The following is a 12,181-nucleotide window of genomic DNA, read 5'->3' as shown; positions in this document are numbered from 1 at the left end:
GTTCGTAATAACGACAATCCGTAGTAGCAAGTAGATTGTAGTCTTAGAAAGGCTGTCGTGATAAGCAAGTACGCTTATTTAACCATAAAACAGCCTTACAGTAGACCGGAAAATACTGTAGAACAGTTATTGACGTTATTTATATTTATAACTGTCGTTGAACAGCCGAATCAATTTATAGGTTTACGACTACTAATGTTCAACCTCGTAGCCTTCTAATTTTGAACCCAAACCAGAAGACAAGGGAACTTCTGGATTTTGCCTTCATGTAAGACTTTTTTGAGGGAAATAGCCCGCATTTGCGTTACGTGGAGAGAAAGACTACGAAAACATACCACGGTTAGCTTAACTGCAAAGGGACTAACCCATGATCCGTCTACCACTGAGAATATGTCACGTCAGCCCGGTGGTCGGTGCAAACCGGATGCGGATTCGTGACGACCAGCCATCGCAGGGATTCGAACCAGGTTCTTCTCATTAGAAGGAGAACGCTCTATCTCCTGAGTCATCGCCCATTGAGAATACTGGTCGTAGATTACAATTTTAATCGAAATTAATAAGATCCCATTGCAAATAAGTAAAATAAAAAACTAAATAAGATACCATTGCAGATAAATAAAATCAAAAATTAAATATATGCCATTTGAGATAAATAGCCAGAGAATAAACACATTCATTTGAAGCGTGCGGCAGGATTCTTGAAAGAAACAAGGATTTTTTTCTTCAGTAAAGGAAATGGTAACTCTGGACAAGGGTTGTCTACGCATATTTGTTTTATTAACATAATTAAAATTTGATGAAGAAAATAAGGTGAAATGTTGTTCATTTTTCTGCAATGATACCAGAAATAAATAACAATATCTATTTTGTTCTTTTTGGAAGTTTTGCCCATTTAAATAGCAGAAAAGTATAAAAAATTTCTTATCGCTATAATTCCTGTTGTCATGAGTTTTCTGATAATAGACTTATAGGAGATAAGTAAAGGTCCCTTAAATTCGTACTTCAAATACTTAATATTAGAGACATTTGATTATTATTGATAGTAAAATAATTCAAAAGCATTGAAATTTTTTAAACTAAAAATCCAGTAAGATTCACAATAAGCCTCAATACTTGATACAATTAATGTATCGCATTTTTAAAAGTAATACTTAAAATCTTATACACGATAGAATTTTGAAGGGAAAAAAAATCTGAAGTTTGCACGTTAACTTAAAACATCGGAAGCATATTTTTCAAACAAAAAATTTCACTAACTAATTTATACTATTAATTAATTCATTAAGCTCTAAAATTTCACTAAAAACTTGCCTTTTAAAATTAGCAAATTTAAACATATTTATATATGAATTGCATGAAACAAATAAACTTACCCATTTTTTTCAGGATCAAAACATTCAACAGTATTTAATGATGAAATACTATCATCCCTCCAGTTACATAAAGTTTGTTAAAGAAAGTGGCAGCCTCAACACCACTAGAATAAAACAAGAAATAAATAAATAAAATAAAATAGAAATTTAAAGACCATAAAATCTCCATGTTGTATTAAAAAATATATATTTTATTTTAATTAAATGGATGTAAAGCGCACCTGACTATCAATAACTATTTATACTATATCTAATTAATATCACAAAGTAATCAAGAGCTAGACAAATAAAAGAATTGTAAAAAAATTATCAAACAGCAACGGTCGTCATAGCAACGCATGCAATGACTACGCATGCTCACTGTTGACGATTACTCTTGAACTCAATAGAAAAGTGTGATGACGTCCAAATAAGGTGCGCACGCCATCAAACCCAAAAGAGCACCCATTTTGCCAATGGGTAATAAAACATTAATTAAATGAAAAAATGTATAATTCATGCACATACAAATAAATTCCGCTTGTTGTACGTTTCAAAATGTTATAACTAATTGAACTATCAATACGAAACTTTTCTTACTAAACAGCTATCTGAAGACACTCATTTTTTTATAATTTTAATTTAATATTTGTTTTTAATCCAAGCCTAATATTTCAAATTAAAGATTTAATCTCTTAAAAGGGAATTAGAACGTTTCATTTAAATACAACAATTTTAAATTAATTTGTTATCAATCAGTTTTGATTACTTAACTGTTAAATGGATTGAAATAAATTTAAATCAACAGTGCAAAGATATCCATTCCAGCAACTTATCTGTATCAGAGAAGATTTTATTTTATTTAAATAATAAGCAACTATATGTTCAACTATTTACACTTATAAAATTTCATTAATAAAATTTCTTTATTCAAGTTTTCTTTAGCGTAATTATGTTGAAAAATTCTAAAATTCCTGAATTAAGAAACTGCTTAGTAGATAAGAAACTAATTATTTTTAATCTATGTGTTGATAGTTCCTTTGTTCAAATTTTTGTAATTATAGAATTGTTAAAGTCTTTATTGTCGGAGTTCTAATTGAGAGTTCAAGATTTTTTTTTCAAATAATTTAAAAAAAAAGAATTTTAAAAATCTCGGAACAAGAATACAGGAAATATGTCGTTTCACATTTTTGACAGCAGTATTTTAGTACATGATACATAAATCTACTAAAAATTCTATGATATTACTGTATTGTTGATAAGAATCGATCATTATGAAACGACAATTAAATCTAGCGATTTTTACAGCAGTATTAATTAAATTAAAATGAAATTATGTTGAATCGAAAATATAAATATGTTGATTCTTTAAATGGCTCAGGGGATAAAGCTCATGGAATGGAAAGTGAGGTGCTGGCTCAGGGGATAGAGCGTTCGCCTTCCAATGAGATGAACCGGATTCAAATCCCAGAGAAGGCTGGTCTATACGAATCCGCATCCGGCTTGCATGTCATGGGTTAGAGTCCCTTTGACATCAGGCTAGCCGTAGGAAGTTCTCGTGGTCTTCCTCTTCATGTAACGCAGATGCTTGTCAAGAAGTACTCCACGAAAGCAAATTTCTCCCAATACTCAATCCAGTAGTTCCCTTGTCTTCTGGATTGGGTCCTAAGTGACAAGGCTACGGAGTTGATGATTAATAGTCGTAAATCAAAAAATTGGATCGGCTGTTCAACAACGTTTAAAATTCCCATTTGTATTCGTTGAAAATTTGATGCTTTGTACACAAACAAAAATCAGGATTATCAGGACAAAAATCTGTGGCAAACAAAAACAAAAGTCGACAGTTTAGGGTTCCATTACTGGAAAAATCAGAACACATGAGTTAGACGTTACTTTTATGGGTTGAAGTAGTTCATTATTTTTTTTTTAAATTCTTAATAACCTTAATAATCTTAACTTTTTGCTTATGGTTGTTACTAGGACTGGGCTATAAATCGATGTATCGAGACATATCGATTTAACGCATATATCGGCAAGACGATACAGCGACTTTCATTCAAGGCGATGCATCAGAAATCTGATTTAAGCCGTCGAGTAAAGACAACGAGCGCAAAACGATATAGCGATATAAGACACGCAAGGATATAAGAAAACGATATAGCGATATAAGACTCTTCTCTTGCGTTCCGTTGTCGACTCGCGCTGTGGAAGATGATGTTCGTTTCGTTATGTTGAAATGGCCTTGATTGGTGAGCTGTAGAATCAGAATCAGAGTTTTGAGAACACATATCGTTATATCGCATGTTCCTTTTCGTACCTCTTAGCTTTTTTTTTCTTTGTCGCGACTTTTCTTGTAGATTATTTTCAGTGGGACAAACCTCGTGATCGCCGATATTACCTTGTTCTGAAGGCAATCTATTATTGAAAAGAATATATAAAGAAGAGTTTCTTCATTAATTAGATAATTTTAAAAAAAAAAACTTCTTTTTATTTTTAAAAGTGAAAATTATCGGCAATCTGATTTAGGCACTCATAAGGAATTGAATTTGTTAGGTTATTTTTTTACTTTCTTTTAATTTATTAAAAACTTTTTGTTTGAAACTTCCAATAATTTAATGAGTTTTTATTACTGATTTTAAATTTATAAATCTTGTTGCTTTTATTTTTAGAAATAAAGTTAAAACAAAATTTATTTTTGTCATTTTGATTTGGACATAGGTCAATCAATTTTGTTTATTCAAAAAAATTTGAAAGGTTTGCGTATTTTATTCATTTTTTTAAATCATTTAGCACTTCGTTTTATTAGAGAGTATAATAATTTTTTTTAAAAATATTCTTTTCATATTATTTGTTAATTTGCTAAATATATTATCGAATATCACAATTTTTTTATTTTTAAGAAATTAAATCCTACTTTGTTTTTCGTTCTTAATTCGGTCATTATTTAATTTAATTTAATTATTTATCTGAAATGATAAGGTCCCGCAGTGGACTGATCGTTAAGACACGGTTCCCTGCAGATCACCGAAGTCAAGCATCACTGGCTGCGGTCAGTGTGCAGGTGAGTGACCACTTGGATCAGTCTGCGTAGGGGCCGAGGGTGTGCGGAATTGGTCCTCGTTAAACTGTTCTACCGTAAAGAGCTCGACTTCGCATGCAGGTCGTCGAGCTACCGAATCGGGGGAGCCATCCCATCTGCAGAGGATCAAAATTGTGATGGCATGTTTTCGATTCATCCTCAGGGATGTTTCCCAGACCGTCGCCAATAGCCCATTGTGCAGCTCTAGTGTGACGTAAATGAACTATAATAGAACTATAATAACTGAAATGATAATAATAAAAAGTAGTGTTTTAAAAGCGTTTTTTTTTTCGAAAATTTATTTAGCCTTTGTTTTAAACATACAAATAATTTTTAAAGTTTCATTTCGAAATTGAACATTACGATCGAACTTAATAATTATGTAATTATTTATGCATAATAGTACAAGAAAATATTAATTTGTAAAAAACGCTTCAGAAAAAGTTTTTAATACTTTGTTTTACGCGTATTATGAATTTCTAAACAAACATTTCAATAAATATTTTAAGTAAGATTTGTACATTGTAGTCAATTTATTTAATATCTTTCAGCAAATTTATTAATTGATTTAAATCAATCTGAGTATGAAGTTTTGATAGAAATCTGACTTTCTGTGCCTTACAAGTAAATGAAATTCAAAAATACTATATCGCGATACATCGCTATATCGCGATGCAAAACTGACGATGCATCACGATATATAATTTCTAATATCACCCAGTCCTAGTTGTTACAATATGTGGACCTCGAGTGATGATTTAACTGATACAGTGTAACAGTGGTTCTCAAATTTTTTTTCACGGTGGCACACTTTTAACGATTTCGACTCATTTTTTATTAGTTAATAACAGTTATTTATTTTTTTTGCTAGTTATTAACTGTTAGCTATCCTTTGTTAATTTCTTTTAAAACTATTAATTGAATAGCTTGCTTTAATGATTATCTTTTATTTCCGTTTAAAAGTTAATATTTAGCTTTCTTTCTTTTGTTAATTAATAATTTTAATAGTCATTAAACGTTCTACTATATATATATATATATATATATATATATATATATATATATATATATATATATATATATATATATATATATATATATATATATATATATACACTTTTCTTTAATTTAAACTTTACTCGTAATAAAAAAAAAAAGCATAATTCCTATAGTATCATTTCTAATATTTGGCGGCACATTTTAAGAATTTGGTGGCACACAAAAGTGCCGTGGCACAGTGGTTGAGAATCACAGTGATGCACCATAAGCAAAAGCTTGAGTTATATTATATTACAACTATTTAATGTCGTTACAAGTACAAGCAATCATTATCATAGTTGAAAGTTGAAAAGAACGCAATAACTCGAGGATAGAAGAAAAATTAGACTTTTGTTACCGTTTGATCCCTGTGCTTCATTTGAATAATATAGGGACCGGTTTACAAAACATGAATGAGTGCTTTGCAGTGCGTGAAAAATGCAATGCATTTAAAATTTAATTTCTCAAGAACTATTCGGCCGATTTTTTGAAATTTTGTTTATTATCATTCAAAAATATTTTCTCCAAAATGGTGTAAAATTTTTTTTACTTTACTATTCAAGTTTTTTTCGACCATTATTAAATAAAATGAAAAATTACAGATAATTATTAAAATTATTTTTTGCATGGAATTATCTTTAAATAAATAACTTTTATAATTTTGTCGAAAAATTTCGGCAAAATACGCAAAAAGTAAAATTAACTTAACTGGAGCAACTAGTTGGGCACTATTTTTCAGATTTCGGCTAACACCACCCATATTTTGAGGGTTAATAGTCCTAATTCTAAGGGAAAAAAGGTATTTTAATTCTGAGGAAGTACGTTTTCGTTTCATAACAGAAAAATCGTCTGCACTATTTAATTAGCGTGAGTCTCGGATTTTACTCAATTTTAAATTTAGAAAAAAATCTACTTATAACAACTTTTACGGAAATCAGTTTCAAATCAGCATGAATTCATTATCATACAATTGTTAAACTGACCTGATATACTAAAAGATGAGCTTGGTGAATTTTCTAAATATTTCCTGCTCTTCATTTGAGCTTATGCATGCAAAAAGCCATTCATCCCACACGATTAAAGATCAGAGAGCACAAGATAACGACTTCGATGAGCTGAAAAATATCTAAAATATTCATTAGTTTCACCTGAAAAAAAATACACTCTATAACAAAAAAAAATCGACACACCAAGAAGGAGTTGTTCGATTAAAACGAAAATTGGTGGATAGGAAGACAATGTACAGAATAGTAAATGATTAAAATTTCAGAACAATTGAATAATTTATTGCAGAGTTACAGTAACAAGTTCAATAAGGTGTTGACCCGCCTCTAGCCTGGATACAAGACTAAATACATAGACCGATAAAGCTCCCGGATGGTCTCTTGCGGTATTTCCTGCCAAATTCGATCCCATTGCCGAAAGAGGTCCTCAACATTCCGTGCCAGATGCAATCGCCTTATCATCATATCCCAGACATGCTCGATGGAAGAGAGATCTGTCAGGCCAAGGAAGAGTTTGACAAGCTTGCAGACAGTTCATAGCAACACGAGCCGTATGTTGTCTGGCATTGTCCTGCTGAAAAACCAGCCCAGGGCGCTGCAAAAGGAACGGTAGCAAAATAGGTCTTAGGATGTGCAGTAAGTGTACCTCTAATGACGACCAAAGGGGTCCGGCTGTCAAAGGAAATGACATCCCAGAATGCCTTGTTGAGGGCCGGTGTGGCGTGCAATAGTGAAGGCAGAATCCCCCCTCTGCCCTGTGCGTCTCCAAACAAGTCTTCATTAATCGTCAGGACACAGTTGGAAGCGGGATTCGTCGCTAAAGACTATACATCCCCAGTCGGCATCATTCCTGCCTGATCGAGCGTCGATTTTGCGCGTCTTAGTGCGTTCTTGGTGCGTCGATTTTTTTGTTATAGAGTGTATTATATTAAAATCTAAAATGAAATGCATAGTTAAAAAGTAAACATTGTACAACAGTTTTTAAAGAGTAAAAAGTAGACATATGATTATCGACCTCGTAAATTTAAAAATGAACAACAATTTTTCTCGATTGAATTTGGTGGTTAAGAAATTACTTCAACTGAATTTCTTCCACTAAGTTTACCGCTGGTAGTAAATAACACTGCGCGTTAATATCATTAATTTGCAAAATAAAATTCAAATTTGTAGACAAATCGCAATTCATTCATTCGTTTTTTCTAGACGTTAGTTCTAATATTTTTTTTTCTTTTTTTTTTTTTTTTTTTTGAACTCCGAACTCAGAAGACATTAAAACATTCCATTATCCATATTTACTTAAAATATTACCTTCTGTCTTATGCATGGCACGAAACAGAATAAACAAAGTTAGCTTCACATTCAGAAGAGTTTTCATAGAATAATAGTATAGGAAGACTGCTCGTCTATGATTTCCAATTGGCAACTAGGAAGATTCTTAAGACTAAATGACCAAGGTTTGGGCAGGGCTGGACATAACATTTGGTGAACCTAGGCAACCACAGAAGAGTGCCAAATAAAATTTGACGAAAATTCATCTTTTATTTCCTTAAAAATATTTAAAAAAATGTTTTCCCCCCATTCCACGAGTTTTTTCTTTTCTTTCTTTTTAATGTGTAGTATAGTCTGATAATTTCCTTTTAAAAATTTGCAGGCGATTAATATTTTCTTTAATTTGATAAAATAATATTTTCTTTAGTGAGATAAAATTCGAGCTATATTCTTTATTTGCATTCATTATATATAGTGTGATATAGTCATTTTTCACTATATATTTTGCATACTGTTAATTATGCTCAACGCGACAATAAAATTTAAAAAAATCAATATTTTCTTACTAAAAGTTAATATGTTGCAACGTTCCGAATTAAATCACCAGATAAATCAAAATGAAATTCTATAATATTTCACAAACTAAATTAAGATTAAAAAGTGTAACAGGTGTTTCATAATACGTTTATAAAAGAAAATTTTAATGCCTTAAAGTTTTTTTTTTAAATGTATTTTTATAAATACTTCTTTGAAATTGGACATGAAATAATTAATATTTTCTTTCAAAACGAGGTAAAGAGTTCACAGTTCAATACAAGCTGGATTTTTAACAATAACGTTATGGAATAAATTACTAAATTTTTCTAACAAAATTAAACTGTAAACTTATAATTTTTTGTTCAATATTTTGTCTTAATTTATATTTAAATTTAAGACATAACATAAGCTACTCGAATTCATGGTATAATAAATTTAATTTGCTAATGTATGAAAAATAATGTTTGCTTCGTTTGATTTAGTTTAGGGTTTTTCAAATTAAAAACTTAATGATAGGTGACATACATTCAATAGTCTCGTAGCATCAAATTTCGTTTCTCATTTAATTTTCAAAAACGCAACCATAACAAAAAACAGCGATTTCATAAAGAAAATATTTTACTATTAAATTCGAAATTCGATTTATAACAATTAGAATAACATTGAAATTTATGAAATATTTTTTAGAAAACATTAAATTTAGCACAAACTTTTTGAAATTGGATTTTTTTAATTGTTTTCAATTTTTTCAATTACTTCGTAAAATAAAATTTGCGAATTTTTTTTTACCTGTACATTATATTTTGCTTGCCTAATTTTACTTCTCCTTAATCACATTTTTCTAAAAATAAAACAACTTTATTTAAAATATACGAAACTTACCAGTTAAACTTAACATAGTGGGTAAAAAGTTTACTTAACTTTCATAACTCAATTTAGAACTACATAAGTTGACTAGTTTCTCAGAAAGTTTACCTAACTATTTCTTAACTCAATTTAGAACTATAAGTTAATTAGTGTAGAAAAAATAGAAAATTTAATGAAATCTCTTATTTATGAGAAACAGCTGGCAATTTCCCCCTTTTTTGTGCTTCAGTTGTTCCATTTTTTTTCTAATTTTTTTAACCTACATATACTAAGTTTCTTAAAAGAAGTATTTTTGAAAAAAAAGCCTGTGAAAATCAATAAATCTTGCTTGTAACTAATTACTATAGGAGTCTGTTTTGATCAATTAAATTTGATCAGGAGAAGTTAGTTTTAAGAGGAGGGGGTTGGTCCTATGATTCGGGTAGCAGTCTAATCCGATTTTATTAGTCTATGGTTAATTGTGAACTCTTGTTTAGAATGTGAAGCCAACAATCACATTTTCTAGAAGCTTTCTATATAGGAAAACAGAGAATATTACAAAACATACTTGAAAAGACTAATATAAATTATTTATATTAGTCTTGTCATTCTTCAAATTATACACTTTTCTGTTTTTTAACATTGGAACAAAAATCTTAAAAATCGAAAGAAAAAAAATTCAGAAAATGTAAGGTTTTTAAAACCAAAGAATGAAATCTTAATACCAATAAATTATATAGAAGTGCCAACTTTCCGAGCAAGATTTCACTAATTAACAATAATCTATAGAATATAGGCAAGAATATATACAATTTTAACATACACACAACAAGTAACATATATAACATTATAAATAACCTAAATATATATAACATATAGTGCATGCAATAATGTATATAACTTAAAGGAATCAAATCAAATTAACTACTTAATTACATAGATATCTAATAATATACGTCAGTTTAGTATTAAATGAAAAAATACTCAAGTGTTACTTTTTCGTCAAAAATAAGCTAAAAACGTTAAATAATTTCATAACTCTTGAAAGTCAAGGGAGAAAAAAATATTTTTAACAGATTATTTGAAACATTTCTCAAATATTAAAATTTTTATTACTCAACCGTAATCCTTATTACGAAACCGTAGTAATTACGGATAAATCGTAATGGTTGGCACCTCTTTAAATAGAAGAATAAATAGAAAGTTTCAAAATATAAAGCTAGTTCGCTTTATTAATGTGTCAAAGAATCACTTTTCAACATTCTAAAAACGAAAGTGTGGATTTTTGAATTCTCAAGAAATTTTCCGAATTTTTTATTCAAGTCCAATTAAAATAAAATAATTGAAGTTGGAAAAAAGGTACTTGAATTTTCAACCTTCCGTGCATTTATATTTAAGTTGTTATTCGTAAAAACTGAAAATGTTAAAAGTAGTAGCATTGTTTTCTCTAAGCTCTAAAATATGCACCATAAATTGATTAACCCACCTTAAATTGATTGATTATTATTGATAAATTGATAAGTTAAACCATTATATTAAACAAACTTTGGCTAAATACCAAACTACCACTTATTTTCCTCTTTTCGCAATCTTTTGCATGTTTGTGCAGTACGTGGTTAATTATGAAACTTTCTATTTAAAAATAACATTTTAAAACATTTTTAACAAAATTTCGTCATTCAAATAAAAACACTTAATGCATTCGGAAACACTTATGTATTTACATTATACACTATTGTAAAAACACGAATTTCAGATTGACAAAAAATATTCAAGATTTAAGTCACCACAGTTTGGCTTATTCAAATCCAAGAAGGAAAATAAACTGTACATTCACTAAGAATCAATTACTAAAATTTTCCTTTTAAAATGTCTTAAATTGGTACATAGCGTGAAATATGAGAGATAAAATAGAATTGTTTTTCTCTCAATCATTCATTGTAACAATGTAAATACAAAAATGTAACGATAAAAAATGCAAAAACCTTCAGCTTTTAATATTTAAACAGTTTGGTTATAAATTTTAAATCTGAGAAAGCAGCAACTTTTATAATTTTTTTTTGTTGAAATTTTTGACATCGTGCTTAATTTGGTTAACACATTAAATAAAAAAAAGTAAATTTAATTACAGTATACTCTCGATATCTCGAACTTCTATAACTCGAAAACCTTCCTATGCCAAAAAAATATTTCCCTACCCGTCCAAATAATGTTAATTTGAATAACTATGTCGCAGAGATTCTTCTCAAATTATTTTCTCATTATGTAGAATATTGCTCGTAATAGAAAATGAACTTTTTCAGAAAAATCACAATGTAAGTTTGTAAACCAATTATTTTCCCATTTAATGGATAATTATTTTTGTCTGACTTTTAAAAATAAAATTATTATGACTCAATTTAGAATTATAGTCAACTACCATTGCATATAAGTTTATTAGTAATTATTTTCATACTTCATGACTACTCTTTAGAGTACTATCTCAGAATATATTTTTCTACTTTTTAGAATATATTTAATTCTGAACTTGTTATATCGAAAACTCGCTATCTCGAACATTTTTTAGCGTTCCTTCAACTTTGAGATATGGAGAGTATACTGTGTTTTACTGTGTGTATTTTAGATATCGAAATATGTGCATGTTTAAATAAGAATTTCGAAAATTACAAATAAGACATTTTAACTTCTTTCTTAGACATTTAAGCTTCCTTGTTAAGATGAAAAATTTCAAGATATTTTTTTTTTAAACAATTTCGATTTAAGATTATCTCAAAGATGAAAAGCCATTTTTATAAATGAAAAACTCTGCCATTTAGAATAAAAATGAGTTCACTGCAAACATACGCATTCTTTTCTTAAATATAATTAATATTTATTATATTGTAATAAACTAAACTTCTTGAACGAATCAATATTTTCTAAATTGTGTATTTTGAAATAATTGTCCCAGCAATAATCAAGCAGTTTCAAAACGATTCACCCAAGTATCAAGTGCGATAATTGAATATAAATTCAACTATCGCACTTGATACTTCAATATGATTTATACATAATAT

General features: G+C 29.0%; 1 pseudogene across 1 annotated transcript in view; it reads right to left on the bottom strand.

Annotated features, from left to right (window-relative positions):
* The window catches only part of LOC139425563 (DEAD-box helicase Dbp80 pseudogene), a 31,179-nt pseudogene extending 21,178 nt beyond the window's left edge, over window positions 1-10,001 (bottom strand). The window contains exon 1 of the transcript XR_015428595.1: window positions 6,453-10,001. The product of XR_015428595.1 is annotated as a DEAD-box helicase Dbp80 pseudogene (transcript). The remainder of the gene's footprint in view (window positions 1-6,452) is intronic.
* Window positions 10,002-12,181: the final 2,180 nt, after the last annotated feature.

This window comes from Parasteatoda tepidariorum, chromosome 8, assembly GCF_982258835.1.
Source record: "Parasteatoda tepidariorum strain Cologne lab strain chromosome 8, Ptep-v5.0, whole genome shotgun sequence".
Lineage (NCBI taxonomy): Eukaryota > Metazoa > Arthropoda > Arachnida > Araneae > Theridiidae > Parasteatoda > Parasteatoda tepidariorum.
The sequence above is the reverse complement of the archived record's forward strand: the minus strand, read 5'-3'. Positions and strand labels throughout refer to the sequence as shown.